Source organism: Python bivittatus, unplaced genomic scaffold (genome assembly GCF_059951505.1).
Source record: "Python bivittatus isolate LINGU-HERP-01145 unplaced genomic scaffold, Pbiv_v1 ctg000980_np1212, whole genome shotgun sequence".
In the NCBI taxonomy this organism is placed as follows: Eukaryota; Metazoa; Chordata; class Lepidosauria; order Squamata; family Pythonidae; genus Python; species Python bivittatus.
Genome location: NW_028277125.1, coordinates 12523350 through 12549504, shown reverse-complemented (window position 1 = coordinate 12549504; position 26155 = coordinate 12523350). Strand labels below are relative to the sequence as shown.

Below are 26155 nucleotides of genomic sequence, written 5' to 3'. Positions count from 1 at the left end.
TCATGATCTTATTTCTCGAAATACTTTTAAAAACATGTTTTGAGGTTTCTTGATTTTTCTTGAGCCAAGAACTGTACATCTGTCATGAATCAAGACAATTTAGAGCAGAACGTACATTAGATTGAAGAGGACCATCAATATCTTTCCCTCTTTTCTCTTGCACAGGCAATGCTGCTAATTTTTGAGATATTTGGTGCTTAGGTATTGAGCTAACTAGTGCTGCAGAAGGGGCCTCTAATAAGGTAATCAAACCAACATAGCTTATAAGAAGTGATATGTCGGGGTTCAATCATATTTTAAACCCATGCCTTATAACTAGGAGGATGCCTTCTTAATTAGGCAATATTTCACACTAGGGAACTCTAATCAAAGCAGCAGTGAAGTTTATTTTTTTATTATTATTATTATTATGGCTCACATTCCAGACTTATGCTACATGCTAAATATATAGAAATCTGGATGTTGAAAATGTTTGGCTCTAAAGTCATGCACCATGCTGTTTCTTTAGAAAGATCTGTCCTGAAATATAATTACATTAGGGAAGAAAGGGCATTCTATGTCAGCTCAAAAATACTGTTTCACAATTAATTGGCCTTAAAGAAGATAAAACAATCAAAAGCCTACCCTCAAGAAAATTAAGATTTTGACCAAAACCTGGTTGATGGTAAGCTACAACAGAGTAGATTAAGCATCTTACTAAACTAGAGCTGTAGAAAGCCAGTTTGGTATAGTGGTTCAGGCATCAGGCTAGAAACCAGGAGACGGTGAGTTCTAGTCCCGCCTTAGGCACAAAGCCAGCTGGGTGACCTTGGCCAGTCACTCTTTCTCAGCCCTAGGAGGCAGGCAATGGCAAACCACTCCTGAAAATCTTGTCAGGAAATCCGCAGGGACTTGTCTAGGCAGTCTGTAGGAATCAACACTGAATTCAAAGGCTCAAAACGAACAAAAACAGAGCTGTAGTGAATAGATGGACAAGCTCTGAATCCGCATTGACTGTTAGCCAGACACATCTAATTTCAGTTCACGTTTACTCACCTCAGACATGGAATCTACAACTGCATGAAGGACAGTTGCAACTCCGCCCCCCACTTTTTGTTGGACAGAAACACTGTTTCTGTTTTTTAAAAAAGGCAGCATTTGGGAATTGAGGGTGAGAAGAGAGATGGAATTTAACCTATCTCTCTAGCTACCTCAGAATTTACTGACTGGAAATCCTTAGGGATCTGACAGGGAGTCCAAGGAGAACTGAGATTGAGGGAAATCTGTTTCAGGATAAATAGCTATTTCGAAAGCAATAACTATCAAGCCAGTTTGGTGTAGTGGCTAAGGCCCCAGGCTAGAAACCAGGAGACAGTGAATTCTAGTCCTGCCTTTGGTATAAAGCCAGCTGGGTGACCTTGGGCCAGTCACTCATTCTCTGCCCTAAGAAGGAGAGGCCAATGGCAAACCACTTCCAAAAAATCTTGCCAAGAAAACTTCAGGGACTTGTCCAGGCATGCACCAGGAGTCAACACAGACTCAAAGGCACGCGTGCACACACACACACACACACACTATCAAGCTGCACACCAAAGCAAGAGATGGAAGAGAGTGTTTGAGATCTCCAGGCTTTCATCTTAAAGGCTCAACCCGGGCTCTACAGGAGCATTATCTTTTTAAGCTCTATATTCTTTTTCAGCTTAACACAGTACTTTTTATTCTATAATGGACATATATCAAGAGACAGATGCTGTATATTCCTAGGATCATCTGAGACAAGCAGTAACTGGCAATTCCATTTATGTGTGTTCGGTGGTAAGCTCATATTATGCCTTTTGGACAGATATTCAAAATTGTGTAAAACTTTTGGGGCCTTGCAGCCATCAGTGTCTCCTTCTCTCTTGATAAGACAATATACCATATCTATGTAGGCTGGGTGACTATGCCTGTCAAAGCCATCTGGGTGACCATGGGCCAGTCTCTCTCTCTCAGCCCTAGGAAGCAGGCAATGGCAAACCATTTCCAAAATCTTGCCAAGAAAATTGCAGGGACCAATCCAGGCAGTTGGCAGGAGTCAAAACTAACTTGAAGGCATAACAACAACATTGTACAAACTGATTATAAACAACGACATAACACAGTTGCCAAAATGATTCACTGGAACATCTGTAAATATTATCATATGCCAGTATTGAAAAATTGGTGGGAACATATAGCTGAAAAAGTAGTTGAAAATGAGCAGGTTAAAATATTGTGGGATTTCTGAATACAAACTGATAAAATCTTGGTGCATAACACACCAGATTTAACTGTGGCTGAAAAGAAGAAAGTGTGGATAATTGATATGGCAATACCAGGGGATAGTAGAATAGAAGACAAAGAATTGGAGAGGATCACAACTTATCAAGATCTGAAAATCGAGGTTGAAAGATTATGGCATAAACTGGCAGTGATGGTCCCGGTGGTTATCGGCACACTGGGTGCCATACCAAAAAGCCTTGGACGGCACTTAGAAAATCTGTGCATTGATAAAATTTTCATCTGTCAGTTACAAAAGGCCACACTGCTTGGATCTGCACATATGCTATGCCGAAATATTACGACATCTTAGGTTCTTGGGAAGAACTCGATGCGAATGAAGGCCAATACCAGCTAAAGAACTGGCAAGTGTGATTTCACATTGTTGTGTATATGACAACAACAACGTGTAGGCTGTACTGTGTGTGCGTATGTGTATGTGGGTGGGGGAATAATGCAATATTAATTATATTATACTATTTATGAAATGATGGTAATCTTGCTTATAAATCCACAGTATATGCCACCAGATATTGTCATTTCACTATGAGGCTGCAAAGACTTATATGGAAATAGATAAATTAGGCTTATTTCTGATGAAAGCAGCTAATGTTGCTTGCCTACATTATTCTTTAAAACACCATGTACAATGGATATTAGCTTCCAGATAGCAGAAAGTGGTATTGTAAAACCTAAACTAAGATTTTTTTCCCCCTATACTGCAATACAATTTGTAAATTTTTCTTTCTGGTTTTATTGAGCCTGTTCATCTCATGCTGAAGGAGTTTGTTGTTAAATTCTTTGACTAATGGCGTCTACCACAGTTGCTTGCTCTCTCTCTCATAGATGCTCTCTTTAGGATGATAAAATATTTCCATTTCAGAACGCTTTGAGGAAGTAATCTGACTGCAGTACTCAGTACCAGCATGTGCTTTCTCGTTGATTTTATGGTTCATGCTTTAATTGCTTAGTTTTAATTGTTTTAATAGCATGTTTTAATTGTATGGTTGGAATAGTTTGGAAACATGCATTCGGTTTATATAAGCTGCCATGGAAATCCATGGAAATCCTTGACTGAAGTCCAATGACAGGCTGACTAACTGACTGACTAAATAAATGAATGAGTAAATAAATATAAAACAATAAATAGAAAAAATTTCAAAATGTCAGACTGATACAGAGGAAAATAAAACATGAGCTTATATACATCCTCTTATTGCAAAGTGCAGCAACATCTAAAATAGGTTTAAATTCTCTATAATTTTCAGTGTGAAACATCACATCACTGCATCTTCTATGGGGCTGTAGCCCTGGCCTATTATCTAATGTCAGTAGAGCCTCAACAGTATCATTCAGCATAAAGATGCAGTGCAGTTAAGGTTTAGGTTTAAATACTCAGGTCTGTGGTAATATTCTTTATGCTACTGTTAACCACAGATGCTTTGCTAATGAAAGATGTGATGATTGATTGAGATAAGCCTCATAAGTATGGCTTTTTTTCCCCTGTAGAAAACAGCCTGATTTATAAGTTTACACATGAGGTTATGAGTATTATCTCAATGCCTGGTTCCTATTATTTAACAACTTGTATCCATTCACACAGACAAATATCTAATCTGAGCCAGGCTTTATGCAATAGTTTCTTCACCAAACCAGAGTGGTACCAACTTTCAAAAATAGATGGAGCTCATTCTTGAGTTAGTTTGCAGGATATTCATAAATATTTACAGGATATTCATAGATGCTATGGAAATAGGAGCATCTCTAAACACAATCAAGAGACGGGAGTTTCGATTTCAGACTTACCAAATAAATGGACTCTTAGTGCAAACATTCCAGGAAAAAGAGATTTAAAAGGTTCAAAAAGACTCCACCACACTGAACTCACTCATATGGGAAGGCTAGAAGGTTGCCATCTCAGTTCCCAAGATTCTGTACTCTAACCCCTAATTCTTGGCATTAAAACTCATTAAAGGAAACCTTTGTGAATCTTGTTTCCTTAATTATGTGCTGCAGTTCAGGAGCTTGACATGTGAATGATTATGTTAAAAAACAAAATCTCAGATTAATGAAGAAACAGTAAGAGAATAAACCCTTAGGACAGCAAAACAGAGCAGAGGTTGAATATTTCATCCAGTCTATCAGTTGCCGTGATCAAATGAATTAACTGTCAGAAATTTGCTTCATTGGGGAAAAGAAATTAGTGCATGCAAAGTTTATAAGGAAAGGCACATCTATTCAGTTTTGCTCCGTTTCTTATTTACCTGACCGTGAATTCATTTCCTACAAGAACAAAAGCAAGTCAAAGACATACATTTTGTGTGGTAGCTCCATATATGTTTCCATTTGTCCTTGTGTTCAGACTTTTTGCCATCCCCCCCCCTCCGTATATACAATTTTGTATGTGTTGTCTTACCCTATTAAAGACATTTTTAGCACAGCTTCCCTATGCATTTTCAGTATATATTTTTAAACTGCAAAATTTACCACAGCATTCTGCAAAACACGGACGACAGAACATGAGCTCATTCTAGTTCATTTATTGCAGAGATGGGGAAGTTATGGTTCTCTGGCTACTGCTGAACTATAGTGGATGGGAAATAAAAACACCATTTCACTATAGCTTAGTTAAGAAAAACAAATAAACAAATGGTGTTCAATCCAATTTGCTTCAGAATACTCATAAAGAAATCTTTTGCTAACTAATCAACAGCATTTGCTAACATTGTGCATGATTTCTAATTACTGGTCTGGTTTGTCACTGTTTAGAACAATCAAAGCTAATTGACCATATATAGATTTTCTTGTAGGCTGTAGTGATATTTTTAGTTGTATTGTTCCAGTTTCTTTTTAAACACCTCAAACTTCTCCAAACCATTAAATCTTAAACTGGACTTTGAAAACAAGTAAGAGAATTTTCTATTGCACAGTTTATGTATATGTATATATGTATATATACACAACTGCAAGGCAAGTATCATGGTCTTTATTTCATAATTAGTGGACATATTCTTTCTTATAACAATGTTTTAAATGTGAGGAACAAGGCCTAAAATCAAGTAGATATCTGCTGCCCTTTTTAGTTAAAAACGTAATGTCTGAATACAATAATGAGTATAAAACAGTTAATGGGCTGTGCAAATATCTCGCTAGTGAGTAATTTGTAGTCATTTTATTTGAAATGTATTTTTCTTAGACTATTTTACATATTCCAGCCTCACTTCCATTTCCTTCTTCTTATGAAAGTTCTTCCCATGTGAAGCTTTATATAGACTTTTGAACTGAAAGCTGGGGAGAGGGAGGGAAGAAAATTGAAAGCTCAGTGGTAGAGTTTAGGTCTGTTCCTCTTTAAAAGGAACAAGTAGCATTTGACCACAGGATTTCAAAAAGAGCTGTTGTCACCAGAACAGTACTGTGTGCTCTCTTATCCCTCTCACCAAATTCTTAGTGAAATATGTATTAAAATATCTGCATGAATGCTTTTGAACCTCCCCCTAAGCTGAGCACATTAGTCTCTGCTTTCTTATAGTTATCACAGACTTTTCTGACCTAGAACACACAACCTCCTACACAGTGTGTGCTCAGTTCTCAGAGCTGCCTTTAGGTATAGTGGGGACACTGTTGTCCCAGAACTCTTACACTTTTGAGGAAATATGAGGCACCTGGCCTAGAAAAATTACTCTGTGTATCAGTTATGGCCTTTCCTCGAACAGGAGGCTCTGCTCATGCCTTGGTTACTATTCATTTAAACTATTGTAGTGTGCCTTACATAGGAAGTCCTTGAAGACCATGTGGAAGCTATACCTGGTCCAGAATGCAGAAGCTCAAGTACTTATGGAGCCTCCTGGTTTCACCCATGTAACATTTCTACTCTGAGAGCTGCACTGCTTGCCAGCTGACTACAGGGTGCAATTCAAGATGCTGGTTGTCACCTTTAAAACCCTACATGACTAAGGGCTTGGGTATCTATCGGACCACTTACTCCCAACTGTTTCTGTATGCTCAGGAGCATAAAGTAGAAGGGACTCTCTTCATGTTCCTTTTCTCAGCAGCAGCCTTGGAGAGAGGACTTTTAAATCACTAGAAATAGACTGAAATGGTTTGGTAACAAACAAATATTTGGATAAATGGATTGAGAGGAAGAGGAAGACTGAGAAAGACATGGTTGGATGGAGTTGATGAGTTCCTGAAAAACAGAGTTGATAAGTTTAAAGAACAGAAAACAAACAATGTATAATGTATGTACATGGTGGAAGCAATCATAGTTTTTAGGACTAGACAGATATGATATATAATGATGGTTATGTATGTATGTAACTCTTAAGTATCCTTTAAGTTGTGTTCAGCTCTTAGTGACTTCTTGGCAACAATATGAAAGTGGTTTTCATTTGCTTCTTCTAATTTGTTTTGTTGTTTTGTTTTTTGAATTCTAGTCATACTTAGGCACAAAACCAACTAGGTGACCTTGGGCCAGTCATTCTCTCTAAGCCCTAGGAAGGAGTCAATGGCAAACCACTTCCCAAAAACTTGCCAAGAAGACTTCAGGGACTTGTCAAGGCAGTTGCCAGGAGTCAACACAAACTCAAAAGTGCAGGGGGAAAAAAAGGAATGTTAATGAGGTGCTGTTGACCCTTATCAAATGATATTTAAATATACGTTTGTAAGTAATACATTTTATCATGTTAATATTCCAATGGCTCTTTAAATTCAATTGATAGTTCTGTACCAATCCTTAAAGCTTTGGTTCATACCTCCAAGTCAGAACTGGTTCATGGGCAGAAGTCTGGATTCAGTGAAGAAGCAGGAGATCAGGACCAAATCAGGATCAAAAGAAAAAGAAGAGAACAGAACCAGAGAGGGAAGGGAAAGGGGAAAGGAAGAGCAAGCACAGGACATTTTAGAGCTTGCTTTTCAAGCAGTACAACACTAAGACAGAAGCTCTCATCTTTTCCACCCTCTCCAGGAGAAGGTAATGACAAGCATGATCAAAGTCACTTCAGAAAGTTCTTCATTGAAAGGGGGCATTGGCATGCATTCAGCAGTTCTGGCATAGTACTCTGTATTGAATATAACTTTTGATTTGATGGACATCTTTAGCAAAGGTGGATTAGACACAGAAACAGATATTTTTCAAGCAATGTCACCTTCTTGATTTTGTTGCACAGTTGAAAAATACCAGGTCAGAGTCTTGAGTAGTATACATTTTATACCTGTAAAGAACCTGGTGGAAAACTCTTTAATAATGTAGTAGAGGTGGAAAATTATTAGACCATCCCATGAAACCCTTCACATTTATTGTAATTAAAAATCAAAATGTCTAGAAAACATTTTTCTTATTTAAACAGGAAAGGAGTTGTAAGCTTGTAACTTGAACACTCCCCATGCTGGCTGGGGAGTTCTGGAAGTTGAATTCCACACATCTTAAAGGTGCCAAGTTTGAGAAGCACTTCTATAGATCACGACCCTGAGTTTTGGAGTTTAATTCATCTAAGGAGATAGTTGAGGAATAATGAAGCACTGGGCATAGTTGTGAAGTTATTATTCCCTCTTTATTTTCTTTTTTAAAATTGCATATTTATGAAGTTGCCATTCACAGGCTGTCACTGTTTTGCTCTAGGTCATACACTCATCTTTGTTATATTTTGTCATGCTCTATTTAAATTGCACTGAATGCCAAGACCTAAGAATAAACAACTGTGAGATTTAGTGTTGCCAGTGAAATTTTGCCTAAAGTTAAATTTGAAGTGAATTTTGGGTTTTACCCTGAAAAACAAGTAAGGAGGCATGAGGGAACATTTATGAGACTTGAAAAATATCTCGTATTTTACACAAACGTAGCTCTTTGTTTTTTGCCTTTCTCTTCCTATTATTGGATAGCTTTTGTTAAGAATATGGCCTATGCTAGAAAATTCATTAAAATACGCTAATTACAGAAGTGGCAAACATTTTAGAGTAGGAGTCATTTTGAAGCCTGCAAAAACTTTAAAGGGTAAAGCTATTTATCTCCTCACACACATTCTTTCCTTCTCATGAAGAGGGACATATGGGCATCTCCCTGCCGTACATGGACACACATATATGCATATAGTCATACTATTGCTGTGAAAAGAAACAGCAGTCTGCCAGCAGAATAATTGGGGCAGCAAAATACGATCCCACCATCACGGGGTCATTTTTGCCAGTTATCACACAATGCAGGAGATGGCTGCTAAAAGTGAAAAAATAATACTTCTTATCAAGATCCCTGGGATTGGTGTGTGAAGACACAGCAGTCTGTGTATCTGCCTCAAAGTTGATCTGCTGGACCATGAAGAAAAATGATCCAGGCTTCCTGGAGTTCTGCAAGCCACAGAAAGAATGGGAAAGGCTTGTATGTGTTGCCTAAATTGTGACTTGCGCACTTTTGTGCTAGCAAGACAATTTCCTGTGCACTTCCTCAGTGTGCGTACACAGAGTTAGACTGTGGAATTCACTGGTATCAGTTTAAAAGGGAACTGGACAAGTTTCAGAAAACCAGGCTTTAAGTTGTTTATTACCTCTTGAATCATTGGCAGCAAATCTGAAATGCCACCTGCTGAGGAGCAAACATGGAAGAGTTGTCACCCTTCTGTCCATGTTACAGCTTCTCAGATACATCTCATTGGTCACTATATGACAAAGAGCAGGGCAGTCTTGAATCCCTATTGAGTTAACTGGGGCTTATTCCCTGCAAAATGGATGTAAGCCCTCAGTTTAGGAGTGATCAGTTTATACTTTTTTCAGGGCTGCCTCAGGATTGGGCCATGGAGATTAATGTTAATGTTTAAAAAAAAGTATCAGGCAAGGTTTCTATCAGATATTTAGAGAACAATACATTTACAACCAGTCTTTGATCTTGTTTCATACACCTAAAATAGGAAATTCCCAGCAGAGCAGGGGATATGATCAAGATTAGTAACCTTTTCCTTTTAACAAATTCTATTTCCATCAATAAACCTTTTCCCACTCAGTCAGGAAGCTGAAGGAAGCCTAAAGGGAAGGTTATTGTACGCTTATCTACGAAATTTGTTGAATCTTTGTAACTGTGTGAATACTCTGAGGCAATTAATCTAGAACAACAGGCAGAGTATTTATGAAGGCTATATAAATGTTAATATAAATGAGAGTTTTGTGTACATGAAGTAAAAAGGTCAGATTTCCCCAGTGATCACCTGGGACAATTTGATAATGAACATTTAATAATGTCAGAATTGTATTATTATTCAGCAGAGATAGAATATCACAGATATCTGTTGCCAACAGTAGAATCATTATATTTCTAGTGTGGAAAGCCAGACATTTGGAATAATTTATTGACTTTTAAACTGAGAAGGACTGAACTTGAGTTCGTTCTTTCTCTCTCTCTCTCTCTCCCTCCCTCCCTCCCTCCCTCCTCCCTCCCTCATTCCATTTTGTTTTCAAGATTTACAAACAAAAGATAGGTAATAACAATCAAGTAAGATTTTAGGCAGTTCTGGGCTGAAACATATCTTTCAGATTTCTTCAAATTTTATTCCTGTGAGAAAGAGGCTTCAGATTCACTTTCTTTGGATGGTGTTTTGGGCCATTTCCTTGCTGCTAGGTGTTTGTATAGGGTTTATATATCTTTCCAATGCCATGCAGCCTCCCTAGATTTCCCCCATAATTTAACTCAAGTATGGGAAGCCAAGGAGAAGACATAATTGCACTATAAGAAATGTAAATCCAAGATCCCTGTACCCTACCAATGCAATTGTTTTGAAATGTTCCTCCTCCTTTGAAAAGAAATACCAGAAGCTGTTTATTTTCCAACACAATGAAAAATGGTAAACAACATGGAGAAAAAAAATTGCATTAATGTTCCTTTTAGGATACTTGGGACTAGGGATATGTAGATGAGGTAAAATTCATAGAAAATTCACTCAACCATCCTGTTTAGATGGTTAGGTTGCACCACAATTATTTATTGTATGAGGTTACCATAGGAACTTCCAAAGAACATGCATTGCTTTCCTTAGAAGTAGTCTGCCTTACAGAACTTCCTGGAATGACCAAATTGCTGCAAGGAAAGCAGCACTTTGGTGGGAAACCTCTTGTTCCTGTAAGGACCAGGATATTTTTAATGTTAAAGAGTGGAAAATAGAAGATTCATTGGCAACCTTGTACAGTGAGGAAAACATCTTACCTTCTGTGCCCCGATAAAAGTAGTTTGAACCCTACTTGCACTTCACTTGGGGTAGGGCTCACGCTGCTATGCTTCTGCTAACAGTGAAATGCCTGAATTCACTCTCATAAGGATCTGTGGAATTCTCTTAATTGTTTGCTTGACTCTTTTGGAAGATAACTCTCAGAAGAAGTTTTCCCATGGGCAGATTCTGAGAGTCTCCTTAGTTGCTGACTATCCTCTTTATTGAGAAGCGAGGTCAAATAATCAAGATTCAAAGAGGTGTTTTTTTCCCCAGACTCACACAAAATTTAAAGGTTTTACAGGTACGTGAGGAAATTCATACAATTCCCTTGGCATTTTATGCCTGGTATAGCTAAGGACTGAATTAATAGGGAGAGAGAATGAAAAACTGAGGCCATCTAATGAAGCTTTTTACTTACTATTGCTTTACAAACAAGCACTAACAGGTTCCTCTGACGGCCAGTATGGAGAATTTCCTGTCAAAATTAATCAGTGTGGCTTATAAGATGTCAGGTAGAAAGTTTTCTCCCCTCTCAACTCTAGAATATATTTTTTTTAAGCATTTGATTAGTTAGTTAAGCATTAGTTATTCGTTTAATCATTTCTGTTTGAACTTGGTTACACTTCTGTTGTGAATATGTGGAGTTAATTTCTCCATTACCACATATTTTGGGTCTCCCAATCTCGTATCGTTGGCAAGTGTTCTCTGTTCCACAGAATATTTTCTTAAATGGTTCCATAACTTTTCATAGTAAAGTTTAGATTAATATGGTAAGACAACTTGCTATGTTCAGAAACTGATGTTTAGTGACAACTGTTTTTAATCTGCTTTCCATATTTTAGGAAAAATTTGTCTCTGTATTGTAGGGATGTATGTGGGAGTTAATGGTATGTATGTGGGAGGGTGTACAGTTTTAAAACCATATTTCCTTCTGTAGTAGATTAATTACTGACTTGGATGCACGGTAGACTGTAACTGTGAGCTGTTTTATCAGAATTTATGATTTACACATTGCATAACAATTATTCATTCAAAATGATGTATTTTTAAATAGAGAAAGAGTTTTTATTTACTGCCTTTTTGGTATTTTATCTCCCAAGAATTCATTGTTATTTCTGTTCTGAAGAAAATAGAGAGAGATAATGATGCTTTCTCTGGCAATATATAAATTCCTTCTATATGGTACTGAACAGCTAGTTACTGAAGCAATCACAATTCATTCAAAGATAAGCACTTTTGAGCCCCACTGATTTCAATGGGAAAGGCTTAAGGCAGATATTTAATTTTGCAATTGAAATCAATTGGATTTAAGAGCCCTTAACTAGATAGATTGAACAGACAGGATTTTTCTCCAGTCAAAATAAGTGATCCTCAGATTAATTGTACATATTATGCTATTCATGTTTTGTTTCTTCTCAGGCTGAATCAGAGGAAACTTCACTAGCCAAGATGATGAAAAAATGATGATGTGTAAGGTGTGTCACTACCCAAACTCCATGCTTTTACACTTGCATTCTGATGTCAGATGTAAGTATATAAGTTGTGGGGTTTGTGTTATGATATCATGATGCATGTTTTGTCACTTGTCCCCCTTGCCCCACTGAAGATGTCTATTGATTGGTTTCATATCTAATGTGATATTCATCCTGATGTAGTTTTAATTATAGTTTAATGGTGTTATTTTTCATCAGCATATGCTTCTGCACAGTTCCTTTATCATATATTGAAAGTTGAAGCCATCCAAGGCTTAACTCTGAAGGAAGAATCTGTAGCCCTCCAGATGTTGGTGGATGCAACTTCCAGGATCCTTGCCAATTATCTTGTTAGTTGGACCTGCTCAAAATTGCATTTATCATCATCTTGAAGGCCACCCATGATATAGGGGTTCATCTGGAAGATACATACTATTTAGAATGTACTATTTAGGGTCCTGCAATGTTACCTGTAGTTAGACATCAGCGCCAATAGCTTTCCAGAAGAGAGTTATCAACTGTTCCCCCAAAATAAAAAATAATAATGGCTGAAATATCATGAGAGACATAAAGTGATACATGACATGGACATAGGTGCTGCAACTTTCACAGTAGTAGTAGAAATAGTATTTTTAATTGGCAACTACTTATTCCTAAGTACAGTATGAGTAAACACAAGGAATTACAACAAAGACTTGATGACACTAAACCAGTGAATGTATGTGTTTATGTGTGTGTGTATACACAGATGCAGGCACACAGGGAGTCATTAGCCTGACTTGATTTGTCCAGCTTCAAAAAGGACCTGAGAAAAAGAGATGCATTAGGGGTCTTTTCGAAGCTCATGAGATCAGACTCAAACAGTAGTTCAAAGGGAAATTGTTCCAGATAGTAGGAACAAGGTGGGAGGGTCTGAAACATATGGTAGTCGTTCTGGCATATGGAAAAACTAAGCAGCACCAATTCCATGAATTAAGTTGTCACTAAAAACATCAATCCTTTCTCTCCATTGTTAGCATGCTTGTGTACTCATCATATATTGACACTATCTCCACCACAATTTTCTAATTCTGGAACATGAGTAAATGACACAAATTATTTAGCCCAACTCTGTTAGACAGATGGAAGGGCTCAACCAGGGAATTTCTTTTGCAGAAGCAGTGCCATGTTGAGTATGTTTTCTATTCTGCCTGAGCCAACCTATGTCATTTATCTTCACATTGATGTTGACTCACCTAACCCATATAGGTTTGCTTTTAATATTTCAATTCAAGTTTAGAGAAACCATGTAAATGGAAACAGATCCAGTCGAATATACTCCATTCCTGACTGTGCTTTGACCCTACAAGTTGGTCCCTATGCTGTTGCATTGCAGGGCTTATTAGCAAGACACCCACAGCTTTCTATATTGATTGGCTGCATAACAAAATGCACATCAGGCTCGTGAAAAGATCAGGGGAAGAAAAAACATTATCATCAGCAGGAGCCTAGAATCATTATGCAGTTAACGTCTGGCTTTGATCCGAAATCTCATTCCCACCAAATTTACACCAGTGACTTTAAGGGAAATTGTCCTTTAATTAGGCTGGTGTAAATGAGAGGTAGAAACAGACTCTTTTCCCTGTATTTCACTCTGCAAAATGATTATAACTCACTCTTCCATACCCTTTTAACAAGTCAAATTACATTCCATGTTTAGTTAAATGCATTTTTCCCCATATAGAATGAGGTTGGAGGATCAATGTCCCAGGTTGTTTGTAAATCAAAATAGCATACTCAGAAGTATTCATTTCTAGTTCTCAGTTTTCTATTTTTTTTTAATTTTGGGGAGTCCCCCCCCCCCCCATATTTGTTATGATGTTCTTAAGTCATCTGTACTCCACTTCCTGGAATATTGATTTTTTTTTTCTTTTCCAGAGCATATGCTTGAAAAAAAAATCAATATGATTTATATTGGCAATTGCTTGTGACATTACAGTTTAAACTCTGCCAGCAGCTGGCTCCTAGCAAACCTTAAAAATAATGCTAACATGTCAACTGATGCTCAGGAATTAGAAATAAAATTATACATGATTAAGATAGTTGGGACAGTCATTCTCTTTTACTTAGTTTAAGTTTACTTTAATTGAAGATAAAATGAAGGCAGTGTCAAGTGAAAGGCAAAATTCAGGCTCAGAGAAAGTTGAGTGGCTGATAAAGAAACTGCAGCTCATATCTCTGGCAAAGGAGCAAGACCAAGTGTTACATGTTAGAGTAAAGAAGAAGGTAAGTCCCCCCCCTCCCCCTTACTCTAGTAAAAGCTGAGTGGTAGGTAGGTTAAAGCCCTTGATTATCTGGATTTACCCATCCAGATTATATTCTCTATTTGTACAATTTAAACTGTTGAAATATTTTTATTTATCTTAAAGATATTTCTTTTGCAGTGTAAATGGCAGGAACCAGAGGCTCAGTTCAGGCTAGGACAACACTGGGGTCAAGTGTTAGGATCTCACTAGTCTAAGAACCAGAATCTCCTTTCTCAGTGTCTGCTTCTTTTGACTATGATGTTCTTAAGGACTGATCCCAGGATGTCCATTCACTGATCCTATGCATACTGACAACTTAGTCCCCTCATTCTTGGATTAATTGTAATGTGCTCTATGTGAGGCTGCCTTCAAAGAGCATTCAGAAACTGCACCTAGTCCAGAATGCAATGGTGGAGACGGTTTTGGGCATTTCATTATATGCTCTTTTCTGCAAGCTGCACTGGCTTCCAGTGAGATTCCAGGTTCTATTCAAGATGCTAGTTATCAGTTACAAGAACTACATGGCACAGGACTAGGTTATGTGCAGGAATGCCTGTCTCCAACTATTTCTGCTTGCCCCATCAGAGCTGATAGGCAATGTTATCTTGTGGGAAACAAGAGACATACTTTCTCTTTCATAGCCCTTCCCCCGTGGAAGATCCAGATGGCCTTTCAGTTGGCCTTTCACAAGGTATTAAAGACCATGATGTTCCTCAGACATTTGGACCAAGTGTTAGGTGAACCCTGATGGTTGGTTTGACCATTGCTTGTATGTTGCCAGATGGAAGGATCTATTTGGAGCTCTGGCACATGATATAATGTTTGCTGTTGAGATTTCTTTTAATTCCTTTGAGTTGTTTTGCTGTTTCTCTGTTGTCTCAGTAGTGAGATGGGCAGCCACATAAATTGCTTAAATAAATAATAACAGAATAGATAGTTCAAGTCACAAAGTATCATTGTATCCTGACCTGGCAAAAGATGCTTAGGGAGCCCATTATGAAATTGTTACCCATAACAGTAAGAACAAGAACCTCTGGGCTGTGGCCTTATCAGGACCCTGGAGAGTTCATTTCAGAAGCTTTAGCATCTAGGATGAATCTTGATAAAATGCCTGTTGCTCCAACCCTATTTGCGCTCAGCAGAAGCCTTAAGAAGTTAAGAGTTAAAGTTAAGTGTTCCCTTAACTTTATTGCTGCTGTTGATCACTTTAGATTTAAATAGTTCCGAATCAGGGTCCTACATGGTCACTAACTATGGAAGAGACATCCCTGAGTCTGTAGACCTAGATAATCAGTCAGGAAGATGTATTAAGGGAGTGCTGAAGGCTCCCCTGAATGAGGGTGATTGGGTTCACAACCAGTCTCCCTTCTGGAATCCATCCTTGTTACCAAAATGATACATCAGTAAAATGAGCAACAGGGCTTATAGAGATAATGTCTCCGTTCACCCCTCTATTCAGCTGCTAACCAAAACAGGAGTATCGTAGCTGAGAATAATGAAAAATCTCTATCCCTTCCAATTAACAAAGACCAAAGTGAATCAACTTAGTTTCAGCACCCCTAGTATGCATATCATGGAGCTACGGCTCTGCTTTGCTGCTATGGTCAAAGGTCACACAGTTACCAATACATGAGAGTTAGATGGATGGTCCTTTTTTGTAATTAGAGTTTTTAAATATGGCATACCCAACTAGGCTCTGTATGTAATTTAACCCCCAAATAATTGCCCCTCCAACATAAGGGGTGGGATAATAGGGATGGGAGGTAAGGAGTAGGTCTAGGAAACCTGGTTGCATTGTTTCTGCTTCTGATATTGTAGACATATCTGCAACCATATCCATGTGCAGCATGCTCTGGTGGAAAAAAAGGGGGCTGGGCATGTACATATTTACTTTCTTAATTTATTTTGTTTTTAACATTTTTTATCCTGCCTTTATTATTTTTATAAATAATGCAAGGTGGCGGACATACCTAATACTCCTTCCTCCTCCTATTTTCCCCACAATAACAACCCTGTGGGGTGAGTTGGGCTTAGAGAGAGGGACTGGCCCAAAGTCACCCAGCTGCTTTTCATGCCTAAGGTGGGACTAGAACTCCCAGTCTCCTGTTTTCTAGCCTGGCGCCTTCACCACTAGACCAAACTGGCTCTTGCAACAGATGTGCAAACCTGGATAAAGACATGTCTCCTTTATTGACTTAGAGAAGTCCTTTGAATCTGCTTCAGAATGATGTGGAAATACATCTTTTGAAGGATTTGCACAGCTGTAATGAATGTCTGAACTTGGCTTCTGCCTGAGAAAGTTGCTTTCTATCAGTGATCTCTTTGGGTTCCTGCTGGATCTTGTGCCCTTAAATTCTAGATCTCTGACCTCAGTTTTCATCCTGCCTATGTATGTTGGCACTTTCTGCTATCCTTATCCACTAGGATTTTCTACTTTGCAATCCCAGTTGTCTGGAATAGCCCTAGCTCTCTATTCATCCATAAGTTCTGTTTCATCACAAGCTCCTGGAGGAAAGAATAAGATGAATAACCTTTTAATAAAAAAGCCAACAAAATGAGAAAAAAATTCTTCTGAGAAGTCTATTGTACCCATTTGTGGAAGCTATAAGTGAGTAATGCAACCTTAAAAGCCTGAATAAAATAACCAATTAAAATCAATGAAATACATAAAACACACCTTAACCTAGTTGCCATCAACTTATCCATTTGTTTCTTTCTGGACTTGTCTAGCTCATCCAGACGCAAGGAGATACAATGAAGTGCAAAAATTGAACAATAAAATGTTCAATTAACACAACGCAGTAAAAATGCCTAATTACAAATCAAACAAAATAAAACATGCTATAAGTGATTCCCTGTTAAATGCTTTTAAAATGTTGCCACCCAAACTCAGCTCATATAGAAAAGGTTTTATTCAACACTTGCAGCAACTGCTCAGCCTTTCATCTTAGTGGGTTTCTAAGGAAAAAAGAAAGTTAACATATGGGCCTTCTAAGGAGAAAAAAAGTTAACATATGGGCCTTCATATAAACCAGAGCCTCTTGCAGTTCTAGAAGGTCCTATCAATTTCACTGTAAGAGAATTAATCATCTTTACCACTAGATAAATGGAGCACATTAAAAAAAAAAAAAAACACCTGAGATATATATTTATATGGGCTGGCTTTTAGTGCCATTTTTAAGGGTTAAGCCAAAATGCCTCACCTTCATTTGGATGATTTATGGGAAATGGCTATATCAGTTGATTTAGGTGGGAGAAATTTGGAGTTAGGAAGAGGAATGTCATTATTTGCCTCCGCCCAGAGTTCCTTCTGGAATCTGGCAGTTGCCAAAAAGGGCTCTGGGTGGCATGTGGTCAATCTTTACTTTCTTGATAACAATCAGGGTTGTTGTTTTTTTCCCCACATATTAGAATCTTATAACTCAGAGTCTTGACTTTGATCATTGAACACCACGGAAGGATATTACAGTTGGGAGATGAGGACATTTATTTCTTGTTCAGCCTTTTATTTTTATGCTCAGACAGGGAGGTTTTCTAGATCTCTAGAGCCCAGCTGAATGAACAGGGTCTCACATCTGGTGACCTGTGGGGCAGGGCCCCTGAAAGCCATTATCAATTCTCAGATGACAATCGCCATACCACCACCCCGGATTCTCAGCTGGTGTCACACCCAAAACCCGGCCTGGCATATCTCTGAAAGAGCCACACACACCCTTCTGAGCCCAGCTAGGTCCCAGTAATGCATGTCAGGTCAGCCCTCTCATCCATGATCAAACCACAGATGAGGGAGGCCTTATTACAGACTGATCTGGCATTCAGAAGCAGCAGCCGTAAGCTAGAGCCTCTGAAGGTCTGCTGTCTGGGTGCAGGGGCTGGGACCAAGGAGCTAGAAAGTGAAATTGGTATGAAACATTGGTCCTGCATTCCCCAGGAGTGGCCTGCTCCTCATCTCCCACCATATCTCCCCATGCTCGTCAGCACTATAATTCTATGGCCTGCCCATTCCCCCCCAAAGCAGCACATCTTCCCCTCCAGGCCCCCCAATTCCCAAGGCCTGAGACCTCCAATGAGGTCAGTTACACCCACCCCAGGGAGGGGAAGTCAGGGACCCCAAGGCACTTCCACTTCATTGGCTCTCAGCGCCATCAGGGTACCCAGTACCCCACCTCCCCCACTCGTCCCACAAAGACACACACATACATAGACACATTCACACAAATACCCACAGGGAACTCCTCCCAGCTGCTCTCGCCCCTGGTTAGAGTTCCCTTCCCATTCACCCAACCCAACCAGCCCCTGCCCCCAGGCTCTCACCCCAAGGGTGGTATCGTACAAACAAACCAACAAAAGCAGCCAGAGTCAGGAGGTGAGGAATCATCTCCCCTTCTCTTCAGAGCTAACAGAGGGAGAGGCTCTGGGTGGAAAGGGCCCACAGCAAAATGTCACTCTCCTGCAATTTTTCTTTGCCCAATGAAGTGGCTATTTATAAGTAGGCTTGTGGCAGAAATCACTGGGCCTTAAGGAAAAAAGGCTGACCGATATTGCTAATGAATGCGATAGTTAGGAGGAGGAACAAAAAACCATCCCAACAAATGTACTTTAGGAAACTGGGGTGTTCACACACTAATCAGCCGAAATGATTAGGCTGTTGCAGGCATTTTCTTCAAGTCCTAAGGCTTTTCTGAGTGCCTGCTCCCTGACCCCTTTTTCACATATATTCAACTCAATAGAAACATATTGTTTGTGTTGCTTTCTGTAGACAGCTTTTAACAAACTGAGGGCATGGGCTGCACGTTTTTTCTTTGTCTTGAAAATCCTCTTGTCCTAGGAGTCTAAGCACTAAGATGCTTTTCAGCTCCTTAAAGAACTTTAAAAAATTGCTGTAGGTTGTATAGCAGGTCTGGATAAACTATAGCTCTCCAAGCATTGCTGGACTATAAATATCAGTGGCCTCAGGCAGCATGGTCAATAGTGAAGGATACCAGGAGCTACAGACTCAATCATGTCCCAGCGATTTCCCACTCCTGCTTTATACTGACACTGAAGATCTACATTGACAAAATGCTCCAGGCTTCAAAATTGGTGGCAGGGAGCAAAAGATCTTGAAAATCCTGTTGTCCCTGGGTTCTTGAACAACCTTTCATGAAGTTTATCATGGATTACTTTCTGGAACTGCAGGTTTGACATCTAAAGTTATTTTACCAAACTAGACATTCCACCAGGAATGAATCTACTCTGTTATGAGACCGTGCTTGCATTGTTGAGCTTTGAACGTTCACATTTTTTGAGAATAGCTTATCTTTTCCTTTTTCCTCCTCAAAGCTTTTGGGTCCTGACTGTGAATTCTTCTTTTTTGCTCCCCCCAAACCATCTTAGCATCCTGAAATTTCTGGGTTTCAGTTTGGATCAACTTATGATGCCCCTATTAAAACTATTTGCCTTTCAAATATTCAGATTTCCTGCTTGCTCTTGCCATTTTCATACTGAAATATGATTTACTGTCAAGTTGTGATGTGCTATATCTCTACATGCTTTCTTTGAAGCTTTGCCTCAAAGACTAAACAGAAACAAGAAAGAACCTGACAGTGTCACTGTCCTTTTGAAAACAACAAGAAAGAAACCTTCTGGGATTCTATTAGTACCGAAAACATGGGTAACAAAAATGTCCCCCCACTCCGCTGGTATAATATTTAACTTCTTGATACTAGATGCCAATTTTCTTTCTTTCTTTTTTTTCTTTTAGTAACTAATAACACTATTTTTGTCCTTGTGTTATCAAGGCAAGGCAGAGGTATTTGTCCAATTGTTGTCACATGATGCACCTCTACACATACACTTTTATGATTTGACAAGTATGAACATGAATTGTACATGGTAAATCCAAACAATCTCCTAGTTTTGGACCACTTTCTATGTTTGTAGAGAGTAAATTGTAGAGCTTGCTCCCGAATTCTGTTATTTTGCTTTCAAAGTCAGGATTACATCTTTAATGTTCCTCACAAAAAATTATAACAAATAAAGATCAAAGCTAGGCTGATTTCATTTTCCTGATAAGATCAGATCAAGGACAATCTTAGGCCAACATTTTGCTTTTCCCAGTGGCCAACCTGAAGCCTCTGAGATGCTTGCAAGCAGAAGATCGAAATATACCCTTCTCCCACCATTGTTCCCTTGCAAGTGCTACTTCAAGACATACTATCCACAACATGGAAGTAACAATGAGTCTCTAAAAGTAATAAAACTAGATATTTATCCTATGTTAATTTGCCCATTCTACTCTTAAAGCCCTCCATTAATTTATCCAGTCCACTTTTAAAGCCATCGTGTCTTGTGGTTATATATTTCATAGGTTAATTATGTGCTGTGTGCAAGAAGGTTTTTTTGTTTGTTTGAAATTCCTTCCATTCAGCTTTACTGGATGACCCCTGGTCCTTGTGTTTTGGAAAAGGAGAAAAAAAAACCCCTTCCTTATTCACTTTCTCTATACACCTTGATGTTACTCCCCAACTGCATTCCCACTCAGTGCTCTCCCACTCAGATGATTAAATATTGACTTTAATTAAATTGCCCTGACTTATTCCCATTCCCCCCCCCCCCCCCAGGATTGTCAGCATTTTGGAGTGGTCTCCCAACTGACTATTCAAAATCTAGGTCTGGTCCTTGCTTTAAAAAAATTGCATTCCCCTGTCCTAAATGAACATTGATGCTAAAACACATCTTAGAATCCTCAGTAATTCCTTTTGAAAGAGTGGGGTTTTTTTTAAGTTAAATTTATTTAACTTTTTTTTTTTTAAAAGAATCAAGTAACAGTGATTGCTTAGCGCATAAGCCACCAACCTTTTGGAGTCAAGGTCATGTTTGACATTTTAAGTCATGGTTGTTCAAAGAAAATGGTTTCCACAGGTTGCTTCTCAATCCTAAAAGAGGAACCACAGGAGATATGGCCAGTCACAAAATACTAATGAACCAGAAGACATGGTAATAGGTTGTCTTCTTCCATACTCTGTACCCCTCTAGTTTACTGTCATTTTTTAAAAATTCCAACGGGCACAAGCAAAGCGCTGGTCTGTAGCCACTCACCATTTTGATCTTTTAAGAAAAACAACAGGGCCAAAGGGAAATCCAAGGCATTCATTAAAATAAATATGATTTTGCAGGTTGGTGCTTTCCTTTGAAGCATCTCACTGTCCTTTTTTATTCTGATTAAAATGACACTTTAAAAAGGTAAGGAGTAGAGTGCAACGGAGGACATGTAGGCACCAAGGGGGATGTCTGCAGGCATCTTAAAGCCCCCAAGGTACTAAGAGTTAGGTCAATGTAAAGCCTTTTTTGCTCTTTTCAACTGATTCCTGAAGGCACCAAGAAAGCAGGAGTTGAGGGTTCCCTCTGCAATTGCTGGCTGGATCCACTGCATAGTCAGTAGTCATACAAATATTTCTTCCATTGCAAATGCTGTTGGAATTGGAATTGTACTATCTGAGTCCAGCTGTTGCTTGATGTGGCACTACTTTCTTCAAAGTAGAATAAGTAAGCTGACTACTATTCTTCTTTCTGACAGTCAGGGTTGGAGGAAAAAAAGAGTCAAGTGATATTCTCTCCTTCAGTCTCTTTTGGTGTAAGTACTTGTGTAGCATCCACCAGTTCATCCCAAGAAAAGAAAATGATGAAGCTTTTAGTTTATCAACATTAGTTTAAGGCAGTTACCTGCTTGGGATCCATAGCACCATTTACACAGCAGTACACTCAAGCAGTTGGTAGAACAGTATCTTACCTACTCTGGCTCATTGCAAAGGCTAAGCAGAGTCAGAGATGGTTAATACTCAGGCATGCAACCACCTAGGATTACTAGGCTAGTAGGCTATCCCAGAAAAAAAAAAAAAGATCCCAGCAAACCATTTCTTTACTGCTTCCAAAAGAAGAATGGAAATGTCCATAAAATCAACAGGTGCCAAGCTCAACTTTCTCTATAGGGAACTTTTAAAGTGGATTATAAATCAGATATTCACCAGCTAAAATTGGCCTTAGCTGATTAGCCCACTAAATCTGTAGCTGCTTGGGCAAACATATATAGCAATTAAAATTTTCAGCATTTAATGTTAATTAAATAACATTTCTCCTATACCTGAGTGCTTGCCTCATATGCAGAAAGCCCCAGTGACCCTTGGGAAAGCTCTTCACCGAAATATAGGAGAACCACTAGAAGTGCATTTAGACGAGTGAGTGAGATGGACCAATGGACTTGATGGAAGGCAATTTCTAATATTTCTAATCATTGGGTTGATTTTATTTTGATAATTGATCAGGAAAAAAAATGAAGCTGAAACTTATTTATTTCTGAGATTTAGAAGCTGCCTGATTCCAAAATGACCCTGGCTAGCTTACATCAAATAAGAATGCTTTAAAAAATACAATAAAAACGTTAGAAAATTCCATGCACCCAGACAAACCTACTCCCTCTAACAAAAACATCATCTCTAGCGTTCCACAAACACCTTGCCCTAAGACCTGGGAAAACAGCCAGATTTTTAAAGCCTTCAAGATGGAGATGGCATAGATCTCTGCCTTAATTCAAAACAACATCACCCTCCCATCATAGCTTCTACCAGGGTCCTTTCTGAATTGTCTTTTAGATTTCTTCAGTCCTATTGAATAAGTCCTCTTTGAGACACTGAAAAAGTCATAGGTGAAACTTTCTTCCTGCAAGGACCAGGGATGAAGAAAAGATCATCTACTGCAATGTCCCTATTCCAGGTGTGTTCAGGGTGCAGTGATCGGACACCTGGTTCTAACCTTTTCTGAAGGTATCCCATACCTTCTCTGCTCAGTCGCTGGCTTTATGAATCCCCATTTCAACCACAACTTTGAAGCAAACCCATAAACTGGAAACTTACTCTCAAAATATTCTTTCAAGAGGATTTAAACTTATCCAGAAGAATTGGGAGCATTACTTCCAGGTGAAGGAATAGTAATTTTAACCATTAAATTAAAACTTTTCCTGGCTTCACATGTAGCCTTGTACATGATGTACATTGCAGAAGTGCTAGCAGTTTTTAAAGGAACTAACCTGGACATCTTGTAATTAAGCATATTCCATGGCTGAGACCCATAGAGGATCTGAGCCATGTGAAACACTCCAAGAGCCAGTGTTAGATGTTAGTCACCAGTTGTCCTATGTTATTGCTTCTTGAAGCTTTAATCAATTGCTGCTATCTATTCTTCCGGTCATCTCTTTGTTTGAATCAATGTCCTATCATAGTTTTTCTGGAGAGGCAGCTTTGGGCTGTATGCAATTTATAATTAGCAACTAATTATTTTTAGCCATCAAACACTCATTACCGAACCAGATTTTGGAGTTATCATAATCTCTTGCATCATCATTGTTATAATTATTACAGTCACTTCTTTCTGTAACCTGCCAGAAAGCTTTGGTGCTGACTTACAGGAATCTGAAAGGAACATTACAGATATATTTGATCCAATCTTCATGCTAGTTCTTTATTCTCAGGCTTTAAATTGCATATTTGTAAAAGCCTCTTATGATAGAGTTCTGTTTTTTTCAGGGCAACTTCTCTCCCTCTTCTTCCTTTGTGCTGAACTGCAAATTTCTGAAATACATTCTGTGCACGTCTCAGATAATAACTCTTCAGAGTCAGAAAAACAAATTTCATTAGTGAAAAAGGGGAGTTTTGCAAGTGAAAATTTTACATAGTTAAAACTAAGTTTCTTCCCTGTAATAACATTAGAACTAATTGGGGACAAAATATTCAGTAAACTAATTTATAATTCCCTTCTCTCTCTCTCTCTTTAGCTTTTTAGTTTCTTTCTCCAGAAAGTACTATGGATTAATCAACTTCTTTCACCCTCACTTCCAATCTGTATTTGTTTGCCTTTATTTGTGGGGAAAATACTTTGCTGGCTTAAAAAAGCAAAACAAAACAAAAAAGGGAATGGTAAATCCAAACTTACATTTGGACCCTGTTTTTATTCTTCCAGTTTGAAAGCAGATTTTGTCATTAGCTGTGGAAAATCCATTGTCAGGTAATCAGAGTCCGAACAATTATTTTTGTCTGCTGTTAAGCCCAGCACTCAGTCATATTACTGAGTGCAAACATTTTGATAAGCAGTAAAGCTGTTCAATCCTTCATTTCCTGCAAAACCTCAGTGACTTTTCTTTCTTCTGGCCAGCCACTGAAAGTTTCCCACATTTACTGTATGCACATGCAATCTAGTTCAAAGTCTTTTTAACTTACAGAGCTTTTTTGCAATGGCTGCAAATTCCATAATTTGCCTGCATAAGATACCAAGTTAATTTCTCAGTTTCTCTAGTGTTCCCCATGACACTCTATGGAAGGAAATTTTGAAGAAGTAGGATAGAAACAGTATTGACGCTTTTGAACTTTGGTGTTATAGAAGACTCCTGCGAGTACTATGGATAGCCAAGAAAACAAACAAATGGATCATCTGTGGAGTCCTTGGCGTTCTCTGAGCTTGGTTGTTTTCTTACAAATGTTTCATTACCTGGCTAGGTAACATCTGCAGTGCCCTGCACTGAAGATGTTACCTAGCCAGGTAATGAAACGTTTGCAAGAAAACAACCAAGCTCAGACAACCCCAAGGACTCCACAGTTCCACCCTGAGCTACATATATTCTCCTCTATATGGATCATCAAACAAATCAACCCAGAGTTCTCACTTCAGGCATCAATGACCATATCATATTTTGTGACATTATGTGAAGACCTAGATCTCTGGAGCAGGCTCTAATGCTGGGAAAGGTGGAAGGAAAGAGAAGAAGAGGATGACCAGCAGCAAGGTTGATGCACCTGATTACAACAATATTGCAATACTGGAAAATATTGAAGCACCAGGTTGTAGACAAATCATCCAGGAGAAGGTTTATTGATGTGGTTGCTAAAAGTCAGCACTGACATGATGACCTATAACCAATCAAAATCTCTAGTTCAAGAAGTGCAGTCCCTCAAGGGGAAACTATGGATACCTTGTTTTGTGGGAGAAGGATCAGAGGAATTTAAAGGAAAGTGAAAAGTTTTTACAAGTCTTTGGGAATTATTCGTTGTATTTCCCTTGATTCCAAGTATAAAGAAAAGGGGGGGGGGAGAAAGAAAGAAATAGCTTATGCTCTCCCATGTACTGTAATTTGTAGGTGCATAGGGTTAATATCTAGCCTCCTATGGTGAAGGAATAAAATGTCATTTAATTACATTTATATTACTATCCTGAAACCTGTAATTGTTAGTTTCCAGCCATTCTGCAGGCAAAGCAGAAAGGATGGCTATGAGTGCAGCTTTGAATATGCTGAATAGACAAGGGGGCAATATTTGCAAGGATAATTTATCACATGCTTAAGGAGAAGCATACAGCAGCAAGCTACAACACTTCAAGGTTCCTACTGATTTTTGTTTTTCCGGTGGAACAGAGTCAAAGGGATGTCAATTAGTGAGCAAAAGGTTGCTGTATTTTTAGTGGTGTGTAATTAAAAAAAAAGGAGAGGGGAGGCAAAAGCAAAGTGATATTTTGCTATTAAAAATAAGCTGCCTGCCTGCCTGCCTGCCTGCATGCCTGCCTGCCTGCCTGCCTGCCTGCCTGCCTGCCTGCCTTCCTTCCTTCCTTCCTTCCTTCCTTCCTTCCTTCCTTCCTTCCTTCCTTCCTTCCTTCCTGCCTGCCTGCCTGCCTGCCTGCCTTCCTTCCTTCCTTCCTTCCTTCCTTCCTTCCTTCCTTCCTTCCTTCCTTCCTTCCTTCCTTCCTTCCTTCCTTCCTTCCTTCCTTCCTTCCTGTAACTGAATAACAAAGATGGGGATAACCCAGATAGAAGGAAACTTGATGCTCAGTTTTTGTGGTCATTTAAGAAGCATCAACACCAGCACTTTACTTCCTGGAAAACTTAAGGCACCACTTATGCCTTCCCTTGTCCAAC

At 38.8% G+C, this 26155-nt stretch overlaps 1 protein-coding gene and 1 pseudogene across 1 annotated transcript in view; both read left to right on the top strand.

Moving 5' to 3' along the window:
* LOC148213541 (uncharacterized) overlaps positions 1–2590 on the top strand; it is a 154473-nt pseudogene extending 151883 nt beyond the window's left edge.
* Positions 1–26155, top strand: part of NAALADL2 (N-acetylated alpha-linked acidic dipeptidase like 2) — a 774686-nt gene that overhangs the window by 151469 nt on the left and 597062 nt on the right. The window contains exon 2 of the mRNA XM_088131936.1: positions 11883–11990. The gene's annotated coding sequence lies outside the window, so the exon portion shown is untranslated. The remainder of the gene's footprint in view (positions 1–11882; positions 11991–26155) is intronic.